The sequence below is a fragment of the Mytilus galloprovincialis genome, chromosome 2 (genome assembly GCF_965363235.1).
Source record: "Mytilus galloprovincialis chromosome 2, xbMytGall1.hap1.1, whole genome shotgun sequence".
Classification (NCBI taxonomy): Eukaryota; Metazoa; Mollusca; class Bivalvia; order Mytilida; family Mytilidae; genus Mytilus; species Mytilus galloprovincialis.
This window is the reverse complement of record NC_134839.1, coordinates 58461049-58477420: the sequence shown is the minus strand read 5'-3', so window position 1 is coordinate 58477420 and position 16372 is coordinate 58461049.

Here is a 16372-nt window from a genome sequence, read left to right as displayed (position 1 = left end):
TTTTATTGTTGTGTCGTTGTTCTCTTCTTATATTTAATGCGTTTCCCTCAGTTTTAGTTTGTAACACGGATTTATTTTTTTCCATCGATTTATGAGTTTCAAACAGCGGTTTACTACTGTTTGCCTTTATTTAATGTAACATATGTAGATTTTACTAAGTGTGTCGACCGTGATAAAGCCGGAAATTTTTAACTGCCACTGAATGAAAGGGAATGTTGGTGAGGGAAATATTCCTTGCTTCAACGGATTTTCGTAAGCAGTATTCTTATATTTCGATTGTTAATGCTAATTTAACCATCAACATTTATAGTATCTGCCTTACAAAGCATGATTGATTTATACATATTTTTTTTTTAATCTAAAACTCTTGGTAACTAGCGACAAAAGATGTCTATCTTCTAGCAAATAAACAAATCGTATATGTAATTTCTCAAAGAATGACCTGTATGTATTTTCCATACTACATTTCAGATATTATAGTTGTTATAATGACTTAAGCAGTTCTATCAAAAGTCACAAGATACCATTCAGCTGTTTTCATTTAATAAATTCTTCAATGGAAGTTTATACTTTTGATATCATGATCAATACATATAAGGATTCCGGACGTGGATTTTCAACTTTAGGAACAAATATCGTCCTTTTGGTTATTATGAATGTATAGCTATACAGTCAAGTCTGTTTGAAAAGTCTACGTTATCAGGTGTCTCGCGTAAAACCACTCTTGCTATCTTGTCATCCATCTCTCTCTCGGTGTAAAAGAGGGACGAAAGATACCAGAGGGAGATTTTAACAGGTCAAAAATAAATTGACAATACCATGGCTAAAAAAATGAAAGACAAACAGACAATTAAGAGACACAACATAGAAAAATAAAGACATAGCAGCACGAACCTCCCCAAAAAATGGGGGTGATATCAGGTGCTCCTGATATATACCATGCTACAACCAGTGGTTGCACAAATCCGTGTTGATCCTTTTGAAAAAGTCATTCCATTGCACTATTATTAAAATTTGCTGTTACAAAATGATGGAAATTATTATAAATTAAGGAATGTATCTCCCTCATGCAAAGCTCTGATTCCTTTCACGGATTTGGCTATACTTTTGGACCTTTTGGATTATAGCTCTTCATCTTTTATATAAGCTTTGGATTTCAAATATTTTGGCCACGAGCATCACTGAAGAGACATGTATTGTTGAACTGCGCATCTGGTGCAACAAAATTGGTACCGTTAATTTTATAACAAGCATGTACTGGTGTTGTCCAATTCAATCTGTAAACATTTATCTGGTATTTCTAACATGGACCTTCAAGCTTAGTGGTACTCGTATTTCCACTATTAAGAAGAAACTGGATCAAGGTGAAATACACTTGAGTAACTCTTACTGTCTTATTCATGTTGGAACTAACGATGTAAGAGACTTTTCTGTAGATCGTATCATTGCTGATTTTAAAGCGTTATTTGTAAAATTTAAATCTTTGTCTCCGCATATCAAGCTTTATATATCTTCTATTTTACCAAGACCTGTAGATTTTGATTTAACTGGTTTTAAATGTGCTAATATTAATAGGCAATTACTTTCTGTATGTTCTAAATATAACATTATTTTTATAAAATCATATAAAAGGTTTCTTGTAAGAGGGCGTCCTATTAAGTCTCTTTTTGCCTTTAAGGACGAAGGGTTGCATCTTACTAAAAGTTGTCCGCTTTCTTTATCAAACATTTTTGACACTGATGTTAGCGATAAATTCCCAGGTTTACAAAATGTTTTCGTCATTTTAAATGATGTATCAGACATATAATCGTAATTGTAAAATGATATATCAACTGTAGGGACTTTTTTCAGATGGACGAAAGTCGACACATCTTTTAGTTTTAACTTTTGACGGTCATAAGTAGAATCATTTGTTTGGACCGAATATCCCAAACCATCCATGAACACAGATACGTTCCATATGCTTAATTTTCCTACAGAAATAAATTGAAAAAAATGTTACTCTAACCAATACTTCTTGTGTAGTAAATATAACAATAACATCATACATTTTCAATTAAAATTTAGTTGTTAGATTTTGTATCTTCTAATTACAAACATATTCAAAACAGACAATTTAATCCGTTTAGTTGGAAGTCCTGTCTGTATATGGATTGTGCAGGTTTTTCATGTGTTTTACTCTTACATAATGGTGTGGATGGGGTTATGCAGAATAGAGAATAATTATAAAAATATACAGAAAAGAGAAAATGGACCAAAAATAAAGGATAGAGGTTATATTTTTCACTTTCTGTTAATTACGTCCATTGAATGGTGGATGTGTACTGATTGAACATTTAGTCTAAGATACATGATTTAATTTATTAGTTGTTATTGGCTTTGAACTATCTGTCAGTTACGGCCAGTACTCTTAGATCTGTACTTAGCGTCCTTTTGTTTTTGGGATGTACAAGTACCCAGCAACGTCTACTTTGTGTTTTTATAGATGTTTTTCTATTTGTATCAATCTGATGAAATAAGCCATTTTCAACTGATTTTAAAAGTTTGTTCTTTAATATGCTGTACTGTTAAACCACTGTCCTAGGTTGGGGGAGGGTTGAGCGGTCACAAACATGTTTTACCCGGCCACATTCTGTATGCACCTGTAGTTCAGTAGTTAGCTTTAGTTCATGTTTTACATATTTGCTTTTTGTAAACTATTTTGTTATCAATTGGGCTGTTAGTTTTCTGAATTGAATTGTTTCATATTGTAATGTCGGGGCATTTTATAGCTGAACTTTCAGTATGTTTTTTTTCTCATTGTTAATTGAAGGCCTTACGGTTGCCTATATTTGCTTGCATTCACTTCATTTGAAATTTGGTGGATAGTTGTCTTATTGGCAATCCCAACACGTCTCCTTATGCCTTTGTATCTACGGAATAGTGAGGTACTAATATATAAAGAATATAAACTAGATAAATTAGGTAAATGGAGACATTTAGTGCCTTTACAATGTCAGACTTAGTACCGGTACATCATGTATTATTCGCTGTTGTTGTAACATATATTTTTCTTGGAGGAGTTTCAGTAATTCACGATATGATTTTCATCTACCTTATATAAAATGCATTTACCGTTATGAAAAGAGGATAACAACGACACAACACATTTTGGTGTTGTGTCGTTGTTCTCCTCTTGTGTTTGGTGCGTTTCCCTCGGTTTTGGTTTGTTGTCCCGATTTTGTTTTTTGTCCATGGGTTTATGGGTTTTAAACAGCGGTATACTACTGTTGCCTTTTTTTATGGCACTGGTTTTTGGATTTGCAAAATCAGTCATAACATGTTCATTCAGTTTCACGCAACAGTTTGAAGCAGTAATCTGACGCATACCACTAATCTTACGATTTCATTATGTCGCCTCTCTAAATACAACTTTTTTTTTATTTATCTTCATAATAAATAATTTCCCGAAATATACAAACTTTAGTAATATTGACAACCGAGTGTCTTTTGAATATTTGTGTTGGGTTGCTGTTCCGTTGAATTATACCCATAAATATACCCTTTTCTTTGTGTATAAATGTATTTTCAGAATTTTGAACCAAAATAAACTAAATAGTTCAATTTGTTTTCCATTAAAAAAAACGAAGTTCACGTCAGGCTAGGTGCAAAATCTACGGAAGAGTATTAGGGACATAGAAAAAATAAAATTGGCAGTGAACTTTTTTTTTTAAAGTCGAAGTTTTGACTTTTCTAATCTTGAAATTTCGACTTTTTGAATAGTCGAACTTTTGATTTTTTTTAGAATTCGAAATTTATACTTCATGAAAAGTCGAAATTTCGACTTTAAACTAAAAATTTTGACTTTTTTAAAACTCGAATTTTCGACTTTTTCTAAACTTAAAATTTCGACTCCTTTTGAATTCAAAATTTCGACTTTTTAAAACTCAAAATTTCGACTTTTCCCCAATATTTATACTGCGTTTTGCGTTTATCACATTCACAGTCATTTATATCAGCAAGCGGAGAGACATATACATCATAAACTTGATAAGCTATTGTATTCAGTTTTTAAAATGTTTCACGTCCCAAATATGTATGAAATATTGCAACTGGATATTAAGCAATCAACAACCAGTCAATCAATTTGCTATTGGTTAGAAATGCTGTAATAGACAACATCATTCATGAACATACATGTAGTTAAAGTCATATATGAAACGAGTTTCTTGAAATTATTGAACCAAAGCATGCATATATACTTAACTAAGTTTCGCATGCACTTTGTTTATTACACATATTATAAAACGTATCATCGACAAATAATATGTCATTCAGGGGTTGTTGATAGCAAGCTAATTAACTTTCGAGTTTGTTGCCGAAGTTTACCAGATCGCGTCATTGATAAACAATAAAAAAAAAACAGAGCACTTGAAAAGCGTGATAGATAAATAAATTGGAAAAGCTACGTACGATATTTGTCTCCCTAAAAGTTTTAAAACTATCACAGTTGTTAATTGATTTGTTGTATTGAATTTGTCCTTTAAGGCCACTGCATACGAGAAAATATCGGCGAATTATAGTCTGGGAAGAACGAAAATCAGGGAAAATGTTCTACGCTGTGAAGCTTGAAGTAAAGGGCGTATGTGTTTCGTACGACTAGCCAGATACGAATCCATGATGCAGTGATTTTAATACTCTGTTTTTCAAGATGTAATATAATATATTGTGTTTGCATATATACTAGTAATGTATTCTCTTAGTTTCCCACCGTCAATGAAACTGGTTTGTGTATAATTGTGTGTCTGTCTTCCTTTTTGAATACACAAGAGATGTTAGACTATATACAGTTCTGATAGTATTTCGGTGTCTATTTGAGTATAAAAGATTGCAGTTAGACCTGGTGCTATATTTCTGTTGCATAAATTATCTTTCAGTATTTCATATCGTCTGATCCAGATCCTATAGATGAATTTACATGTATGAAGTTGTTGTTTTGTTATGTTTAGTTTAGGTATGGATTCTTTAGTGCATTGTGTTCAATTCTTTTAATAATAAAAAAAAGGCAAATTAAAGGTGTCAAGACAGATCGAGACAACTTTAAGTCGAGATTAATCAAAAATTATCAGATGAAACAGAAAGAGTGGAGAGAAATTTTAAGACAATGTTAATACTTTAAAGACATTTGTAAAGAACAATCAAGAACCTTATAAGACAAATGCATACTATATTAAGAACTTTTTAAAATCGTTCAGAAAAAGAAAGAATGTCGAGTAAAAATTCATTCTAAATCAGACAAAAATTGGTCTTTTCAGAATTTATGATTTTTGTAGTGTCATAATACAGACGAGTGTGAAGGTGCCGTGTTTGATTCACTGTTTAGCATATCTAGCGATTTACACACAAAAAATGGCAGAACTCTAGCCTTAAACCATTATCTCTGATAATCTTTCAGATACCTGGATCTGCAAGGCATCGAAACAATAACCATTTGTCAACGTTGTTTTGGGAATAGTAGTACCAGAAGATTATGAAGCATTTGGTTTCAAAATTATCAAAAGAAAAAAATCTGTCGCAATGCTATGGCGGATACAGAATGCCAGAGCTGCATTGGCGGTATCAAGGTTATCCATCGACTAGGAATAAATCAGACTGAATTAATCCTTGTCGATATGAAAATGCATGCTGCCAACAAAAAAGGTATCACGATCCTTGGTGCAACATTACTCCGCATCTCCAGCAAAGATGATAAAGTTACACAAACCAGACAAATGACGTTTGTGACTGACAACTCTGAGAAGCTATTTATTAGCAGAGAAGCTTTGATCGCTCTTCAAATGAACACCGACAGCTTTCCAAGAATTGGTGAAATCGACGAGAAGCAACACCTAATGTTAATGACCTAGATACCACCTGTAACCGCCCTCAACGTGAGCTGCCGCCGCCAATGCATGCCGTTGAAGTTACATTACTAGTATTCAGCAACTAAGGCCAACCTCAAAAAAATAAACAAGTTCTCATTGACTATTACAAATCTAGTACCTTCAACACATGTGATCACCAACCATTGCCACCATGGGTGGACCACCAAAGCGATTGATAGTGGATCCAGAAGCTGAACCCGTTGCTCATCACACTCCGGTACCAGTACAAATTTAACGGAAAGAGGTAGTCAAAGATGGTCTTGATCAAGACGTCCGACTTGGCGTATTGAAACCAGTTACAGTTGCGGAACCTGTCACATGGTGTCATAGAACGGTCGTTTGTTTATACAAGAAAAATCGAAAACCACGTCACACTGTTGATTTTCAACCCCTTAATGTGCACGCAACACGTGAAACACACCGGATACACCTTCACCTTTTCACCAGTCTAGATCAGTACCGAATGGAAAGAGGAAAACCGATTTTGACGGCAGGAACGGCTATCATTGTGTGCCAATTCCTGAGGAGGATCACCATCTGACACCCTAGGGCATATATCGTACACGACGGCTCCACAAGGTTACACATAGCTTAAGGCGACGCCTATACAAGACGATATGATGTGTAGAATGGGCTGATTTAATTTTCAAGCTGAACAATGGCTCGATATATGTGGTAGTCATTGCACTACTCTTAATCCTGAGAAGTTTTTATTATGTCAAGATGTAGATTTCGCAGTGTTTGAAATCACGTCCAACACTGTCCGCCCTTGTATGAAATACTTAAGAGCGATCCAAGATTTTCCTATGTCAAATATCACTGATGTACGATTATTGTTTGGTCTCCTTAATTTAATCAAGTGTCAAACGCCTTCAACATGGCTGATGAGATGCTTCCTTTCAGGCAATTATTGAAACCTGGAACACCATATTTCTGAAATGAACACATCATCAAACTGTTCGAGGTATCGAAAGCTGCTATCATAAGCGAAATAGAAGTGGGCGTTTGCATCTTTGATAAAAGTAAATCGACATATCTTGCTACAGATTGGTCAAAAACTGGTATTTGGCTTCTGGGTATTTCAAAAACTTTGTCCCCGCATAGCGAGTGAACCATTTTATAGTTACAACGGAAGGCAAATAACGCATCTCGGGAGAAGATTTACACTTTCAGATGAATCCCGTTATGCGCCAGTAAAAGGCCAAGCTCTAGCCGTTGTCGACGCTTTAGAAAAAGCTAGATATTTTGTACTGGAATGTGACAATCTTATTATAGTTGTTGGCCATTAACCCCTCCTGAAAATATTCATTGACAGATCTTTAGAAGACATCTCGAATTCACGCTTTAAAATTTTGAAAGAGAAAACACTCAGATATAGAATAGTACAAAAAATGTCGTTGCCACCTGCCACTTATTTTTTTTATCAGACATACATCTATTAGATTTAGAATCATATTTTATGAGTCTTTATGTACTCCTTGGTTTTGATTGTTATTGTCAATTTGCTACTGAAATATATAACAGCGTCTTTATAGCAGCCATATCCTCGCTAAATTCGCATGCAGTCAGATCTGTTACTTGGGACAGAGTATGAATGAACTTATCAACTTGATTGAGTCTGGTACACATGTATTTTGGCATGAATTTCCTCCACAACTGCAGGAATACTTCCAATTTCGTGTACACCTTGATACTGTAAGGCATTGGAAAGACTTGTTATGATATTATAAATTCAGAAACAGAAATATTATTCTTTTAAACATAACGGTTGTATTCTTACGCATAGTAACTTGGCTCGCACGAGCAAGTAAAACATTTTTTTGTAATCAAAGATATGGCATTAATTTACTAATTTTTTTATGGATTTCACAGGCCAAAGTTACATTTTGTTTGCCAATAAATTACAGGGGGAGGCATTTCATTAGCTAAAACATAGTTTTACAAGTTAGGTGTGTACATATGTTGGTACTAGGGTGATAATTATCAAGTTAATCAAATTTTTAATGTGTAAAACACTGGAAGTGAAATGAATTTTTCATTTGTTTACATTTTTGTTGTACAAGTGTTACGGCAGGGAATGTATGTAATTACTCATGGCTTACCTTCTACATGCTATATATCATGTAATTCCCGTATTAAGGATCATTTCTTGTAACCAAATATTCATATTTAAACGTCTATAAATATGCCTGATATACATAGGAAAATACTTCAACTGCAATTGTTTATTTACGGAGACTTTGTCGTCTGCCATTTTGTGGGGACAGAAACATGTGTTTTTATATCTTTAAATACCAATTCGTCCCCTGGACAATTGATCTAATATCGTATTTTTAATACCACAGATAAGATATTTTATAAGTATACCCTGCCGGACACAAATGTATTGTAAATATTTAGATGGTTGAAATGAACTATGTTGTATGTTATTTACTTATTATGTACTAACGCAGATCGTCTGCTAAATCAATGCGCGCGCAGTGGTGTCCGATTGTTTATTTCAAGCTTCTTTGTCGATATTTCAGATGCTATAGCTTTGTTTTGATATTTTATGTATAAGGACAATGTTCGGACAACTTAAGATGATATGTATATCATGTTTTTCATTATCTGAAATTTTTATAGTTCCGGCTTCCCGGAAAGGACAAGTTTCCATTCTGTAATCTGTAATCTGTTATATAAATTCTGCCAGTGTAGGCACACCTCTTCCGAGTAATGGATTTCACAATATGAATAGAAATATATATCTTCCACCAATATCACTATACACTATTTACATTGTACAATTTATTCTTGACGATAAAATTGGGCTTAATGTCAATATCATCAACTCATTAAATATTTTAAAATCTAAAATATTTATCAAAAGATATCACTGTTTAAGAGTAGACAACCAATCGTCACTTAGGATTCATAAAATGTTATTATCTACTTTCTTTTCTTTTTCTTTATATCATCTAATTGCAACAGTCTATACCTTTCACAATGGAGATTGTAACATAATCGTCTACATTTTGGATCTATAATGTTCTGTATCACTTTAAAAACTTTTTCATTTCTTAACTGAGGAAAACTTAACATTGTCATGTAAGTAAAGGGATCTATGATCAGTTGTAAAATGTCAAAATGTTCATCTTTCATATTAAAGACAGCTAACTCTTCACTACAGGAATTAATTAAATCTTCCAAAATTGGTTTTCTAATATCTTCTAATATTTTACACGTTAATAAAAAATGTGGTAAAGTTTCTTCTGTTTCATTACACAGTTTGCATATAGACAGTTCTGTATTACTTATAAATTTGGCTCTAACTGTTTGCAGAATATAACTCCCAGTAGCTATTTTCAATTTTGTAGGAATTCTAATAATTTCCCTTGAATTCATAGTATTTGTATTTGCAATAGGATGACATTGTCCTGGTTTATATATCAACGATAAGTATTTTAAACTGGTATAAAGTTTTGCTTGATTCAGTATCTTCACAATCCAGAATTTTTGAACTTTGGAAGTTATTTCCCTTTTCCATTGGCATTTACTAATTGGATTAAATAAGTATTGTACAGGATCATTAAGTTCATATTTCAAAAATATTTTCCTCAATAAACTAAACCAACTATTACTATTAATAGCTTTAACATTTAATTGCCTTTCCGCTAGTTGCCATTCAATAGAATTTTTTCCTTGTCTAGTAATATTTCCATAAAAAGTTAAAATTTTTACATCTATTTGAGCTTCTACAGGTAACATCCCAGAAATCATATATATAGCAGGATCTGCTACTGTTTTTGGTAAAGATAACAATTGTTTCAAGAATTTCTTAAATTGTATATTTAAATTTTCTAAACATCTTCCTCTAGGGATCACTATTTCCAATCCATAAAACATTATTGGTATAATATAAGTATTCATAATTGACATTGAGGTTTGTGGATCTAGACCATTTTCGCCATAAAGTCCAACCCCCATTAAGCTATAAAGTGTCCTTCTTGCTTTCTTTAAATTCTCATCTATTGTAGCTTTACATGAATCATCGTCTGTACGACATATTCCTATATGTGTTGCTTTATTAGAAGTTGGAAGAACAGAATTGCCTAAATTCCAAAAATTTTCATTTACTTTCTCATGATGACGTGATTTCGACTGTATAACACAACTTTTGGCTGGTTGTAGTAAGTATGCCTCACGTTTACTAAAATCAAAGGCCATATCAATTAAAATTTGTGTTTCATATGGACAGTTACTAAGAATGGCTAAATCATCTGCGCAAGTAGGAGCACAACAAGAAATCGATCCAATTTTTCCTCCATATCCTGAATCAGCTAAAATGTCTAAAAGTGTATTTATATAGATTTTGTACAAGTCTGCACTAAGAGTCCCTCCTTGTCTTACGCCTTGTTCTATTCTAAAAGTGTCCGATATTTGATTATTCCATTTAACACAAGAAACAGCATTTTTATATAGATTATCAATAATTAAAATAGATTGTTCCGGAATTTTCATTTGATATAATCTTCTGATAAGCCCAGCATGTTTAACAGCATCGAATGCAGATTTTGCATCAAGCATAGTTATTATTGTTTGATCATTTAACTCAATACATTCCTTGTGATATTCTTCTATAATAAAAGAGCAGTTTAATGGTGCTGTTCTTTTAGTGAAACCACGTTGTAATGGATTTTGATATTTTATAATGTCAGGATTAATTCTGATCTTTAAAACAGCCTCAATGAGTTTGGATAATGTAGGAGTAATTGTTATTCCACGATAATTCTTACTGTCTTTACAACTGCCTTTATTCTTAAAGAGTGGGATTACTACCCCTAATTTCTGTTCGTCTGGTATATAACAAAGTCTAAAAGTACTATCCAAAAGTTCTTTAAGGTGATAAATAAGAGATTGTCCTCCATATAATAAGTTTTCAGTTGAAACTCCAAATATATCTGGTGATTTATTTAAATTTAATAATTTCAAAGCTTCTACTATTTCACTTTCAGTAATACTTTGGTGCTGAAACATAGCTCTACAAATGTCAATTATATCAATATATCAAAATATCATTGGATTAATATGTCACGTGACAATTACAATTTAGTATATAAACGCGCGAGCACTCAGCAATGGCAGATAGCCCAAAGTTTTGCTGGCGGCAAGTTCAAACCTTGAAAAACAAATAAAGCAACAATAACCTTTAGGTGAGAATAAGGATAACATAATGAAGTTTAATGATATTTAATTAGCCGTCTTTTGTACAGTAAGCTATCTCCCACCACGTCGGACACCACAAATATGTATTTAAGGATTTATGATTCAGTACACTTGAACTCAACTGTTTATTTATATAGTTTTACGATGTTATAATGTTACATACTTTTAACAGTGAACAAATAAAAACTGTTAACATTGGAAAGATAACTTTATTTTATTGAACTTGGACATACAAAAAAAAGCACATGAATTTACACTGATGAAAACAATAGATGTTGGAGGACGCTCGTTCAAACATAAAAACTATGGAAAGCCGTTAGGAACAAAATTAGCTCAGTAACACTCGAATACAAGGGATCGCTCAATACATACATATTAAACATTCCGAAGACCATACCTGACAAGTAATTTAGGAAGTTTAATATAAACGTAGAGTTGCTACATGAGCCACATACTGTATTTAAGTGTTATTAAAGTAAACTACCGAGTATAGGACAGGATGCTCTCGGGTGGCTTACAATACTATTGATGATGTTATAATATACAAGGACAGAATAATCATTCCTTCCAGTCTCCGAGAGAAAGTTTTGTCTGCTTTACATGCAGCCCCTAAAGGAGTAATATTAATGATTTATAGAGCAGTGAAAGATATCTGCCAGGTATCACCTCCGCTATTTCAGGACAAAGAGCCGGATGCAACCATTGTAATCGGGTAGCACCTTCTAACCCGAGAGCTCCACACACACACACCTCTGGTGTCACCAGACTTTCCGTTACAACGCGCCTGTTCTTGCTTCTTTTAATACAAAGGGATTTTTTACTTTTCATAGTTGGCCTATACTCAAACTGGCAAATCGCTGAAAGGTCATCAAACGGAACATCCGGACTCATTACCTGCCTTCGACGCACATTTGTCACTTTTGGACTTCCCGACGACATATAACATCTGACGGCGGTACTAGTTTTACCTCTACTGCTACGAATCAGTTTCATCAAGATTAGGTGTAAACCATCGCCTATCGTCAGTGTCTTTCCCTCATCGCAATTGCAGGGCAGAAGTTGGAGTGAAAACCGTTAAACGCATAATTGCTGATAACACTGGCCACAAAGGTGGTCTCGACGGATTCTTCAACGGGCTATGCTTCAGTACAGAAATACACCTGACACAGACTCAAACATTTCACTTGAAATGTGCGTCTTTGGTCATCCAGTCAGAGATTTCAATCCGATTCCAACAGGAAGATTTTCTCCTCACAATAGTTGGAGGTAAACGTTAGGTGCCTGTGAAGAAGCTTTTAGAAACCGCCACAGCAAACAGGGCAAGTGCTGATCAGAACACACAAAAAGATTACTAGTACCTCAACTTGCAACTGGCGTTTGTCTGCGTATTCAGAACCAGATATATAGGGCATTACCCACTCAAATGGCATCATTAAAGTCCGTCAATTTGATCAATATGTAGTAAAGGTTACACAACAGGAAGTATGTTCCTGTCAAGGGCATCAAAACAACAAATATAAAAAAAGGAGATGTAGTATGATTGCCAATGAGACAACTGTCCACAAGACACCAAAATAACAACTATAGGTCACCGTACGGCCTTCAACAATGAGCAAAGCCCATACCGCATAGTCAGCTATAAAAGGCCCCGATAAGACAATGTAAAACAATTCAAACGAGAAAACTAACGGCCTTATTTATATAAAAGGTATTCTTATCAATTCTTATCAAAAATACACACAACATACTTTCTACCTATCTTCTATATGATAATAGTTTTGATGAAAAAAAGTCACTAACCTAGCTAAAGCCTCTATCAAAAAATATCTAAAATCAATCAGAAGCGATATCAAAAGTAAATGGCAGAAGAAAGCAGCGTGAGCTTCATATAAGAGTTAAATTGTAGAATAAAGTACGACCAGTAACATTTAGAGTAGCATATATAGGTCTTTCATAGTAATAAAACTAGAATGCCGTACGTTTGTCAAAAATAGCTTATATCCACTTCGTTTGAACTTTGGTGCATGGAAAGTTGTCTAAATAGCAATCATACATATCACATCTCCTTAATTTTATAATCGTAAATAAATCAACTCAAATTCTTTTTAGTTTCACTACCCTCGACACATCTATAATCAATTAATCTCTACTTTTCATTTATTCCTTTCTTCAGAAAAGGGTCCGAATGAGTTTACCTTTGAAGGCTCTATGGGTAGCAAAATAACACGGGATATGCATATCTCAAATTAACCCGAATAATTCAGTCCCTCCCCGTAATCGATCTCTCCTACTTGCGAGTCGTTAATGTAGTAAGCGGAATATAACGACTGAATATTATTCGGGTTAATCTCAAATGTGAAAAAAATATAATAAGCAGATCCTAATTAAAACTACGTTCGATGTGTACTAATTGATCCTAATTAGCGAGCCTGAACTTCATTGGTCGTTTAACTCCCCGTGGCGTAGCTGGGTCATTTTTACGTGTACGCCCGAACCTTGGCGAGGGATATGAGGGGTGCCAACCGCTCAATGTTAAAGCACCTGCTGCAAGGCCGTAACTACCATTGAGGCAAGTGAGGCAATTGCCTCACCTAAATTTCGACACAGATTTTTTTTATGGAATTAAATACGAAATATAAGTCATTTGTTGTTCTGTCTCAACCTTAATTTCTATAACTTGTCATCATTCCTTTTAAATTATTCTTCCAGTATATAACTCAGCATCCCAACAGGTGATGTTCAGTTTCGATTACATTAACCTAGTAGCGAAAATCCTCATGGATATCTGGTTAAAAACAGGCTCTGCATGGTAGAAAAAGAAATAGCTATACTGAAGGTAAAAAAGGAATAATTCTAGTAAACTAATGTTGTTTGTGAACAGAGTCTGAGTATTGAATCTAACTTCATTGGAACTTTAATCCAAAGACATAAAAGTAGACTGACAAATCAAGTACTGGGTATCGCAAGGGGGCAGTCCTGTCTGCGTATTCATTTCTCCGTTTCACCAAATTTACTCGTTCTCTTTACAGATAAACAACATATAAATGATATGAAACATGCATGGATTGTCCATGTTTCTTAAATCTTAAAAATTGAAAGAACATCCCGTATTTCAATTTGACATTATTGAGGAACGGTAGGAAACGGGATTTTGTTTTTACTTATATTCGGGACTATGGAATTCCATGTCTTTATACGGGATTTCGAAATCGGACACCCCAACCCCTAAATTTATAGATTCTGAACTAAAATATCTTACCACTAACTATTTCCAGAAATAATTTGAAATCACGAACCTCCATGTAAACGTCGAAAACTCTATTCCAATTCCCCTGTACCCATTTCATACAAGTAAACTAACTCTAGATAGAATAATTTATACATGTATCTTATTTCTGTCTATCCCTTGTTTGTTTATTCTTTGTCAGCATAAAAGCGAGTTTAATATTTTGTAACAGCGACTGTATGATGGTGTTTACAGGAAAGCTTAATTCCCTTTTGCAAACGAAACTGTTACTACCGATGCTGCTACCGAATTACTGATAGAGAAGAAATCAGAAGAAGGCGTTGATGATAGTGTGTTACCGCTAGAAACAGACTGCCCCGAAACGACTAAAAACTTGGAAAAGGGCATGCATGAGTGGCGAGAGATTAATATGCTGTCTTGCCATGCTCCATGTCCATGGCGATAAGGATTTCAGCAGACCAAATATTCTGAAACAATGTGACAAAACCGGTCATAGAAAAATTGACAATATCTACTGAATCGATGTGTGTTCTATGCTCTGGCGACAGACTCACATTGATATTTGGATGTTTATGTGACATATAAATTTATAATAAACATTTGGTGTTAGTAAATGTCTTTAAATATGAAAAATTTATATAAAAAGTGTCCAAATTTAAAACATTATTAAACTCTCTGGAAATGCCTAGAATGCAGGATTTTGCACCATTCATTCAGTACCCTCCAAAATTTTTCGCCTCGCTTCGCTCGGCTCATTTACTTTGCCTCACTAAAATAAAATGTCTAGTTACGGCCTTGAGCTGGTAGTGGGTTCGAAAGGGACGAAGCCTCCGAAAGCTATCGAGAATGAGATACCGGTAATGATTCCTGTCAGTAAAAAAATCATGGTTTATTTGTTTTGGTTAAATTTTGTAATATGTTAACTTATTCATCGTGTTAAACTGGAAGCTAGCTTAGCGAATGGTCATTGGTTTTAGAGAACACGTCCAAACCAATGTTACTTTTAAATAAGTTTAAAGGGTGCCGTGAGTGAGCATACAATCTACAAAAGCACATTTTAATGAACACGAAAAAAAATATTTCTAAGATATGCAATATAAAAAAATTCTGGAACACCTAGGATTTCTTCCCACAAAAGTGAATCAATTTATCATTCCTTTAAAGGGATCTCAAAAAATATCTAAAATTTTCTTTTGATATTTTTTTCTTGATCTGGAATATTTCACGACAATCTATGAAGGTTTATAAATTGAGCATGTAAAACAATTAATTGCGTAAAGAGGAGTCCGGCTATATGTCTATCAGAAAAGAACAGAAAAATGAACGAAAACAAATGCTTTCAAAATTTTAGCTTTAGACATTAGTCATAGAAAAAGCTTCTTCGGCATTTTCATAAAATTCGATGAAGATTCGACAAGTAGTTAATGTAATTGAGAAATAACAAAATATAAGCCCAAACTGCGACCACTTATTAATTGCAGAAAGAAATACAATTTGTCCTTAAAATCCGGGAAAATTAAAGATATAATTGCATTATTATATTGCTCTGAATACTCTTTTGATCATACTAGTAAACAGTTTCTGTCCAACTTTCTTAAAATTTCACGGAAAGTCATTGAAAAGACTTTATCCACATTCGGAACCTAAATATTGACGCCGCTTTGTCTCGCTTTTGGGACATAAATCACAGGCTCGACAAAAATACAAACAGCATATCGAATCTGAGCAGATAGTGAATTGCTTTAAATATAAGAAAAGTACGTAGAATTCATAGTAGATTCAGACTTTTACAAAAGATTGGAACAAATATATTAAATGATCTTTTTGAGTAAATTTACTCCCTTTTCATTCAAAATTACAAACCATTGAAAAAAGAAGCCCACGGCTGATGTGCTTTTGACCAGTTTTTCTTATATTTTGTCGATTATTTGTTTTATTTTCAAAATTCAAGTGTACGCCCGGGCGTTTTGACGTAAACGTAGCTACGCGCATAGACTCCGTGAACAGTGTTATTAAA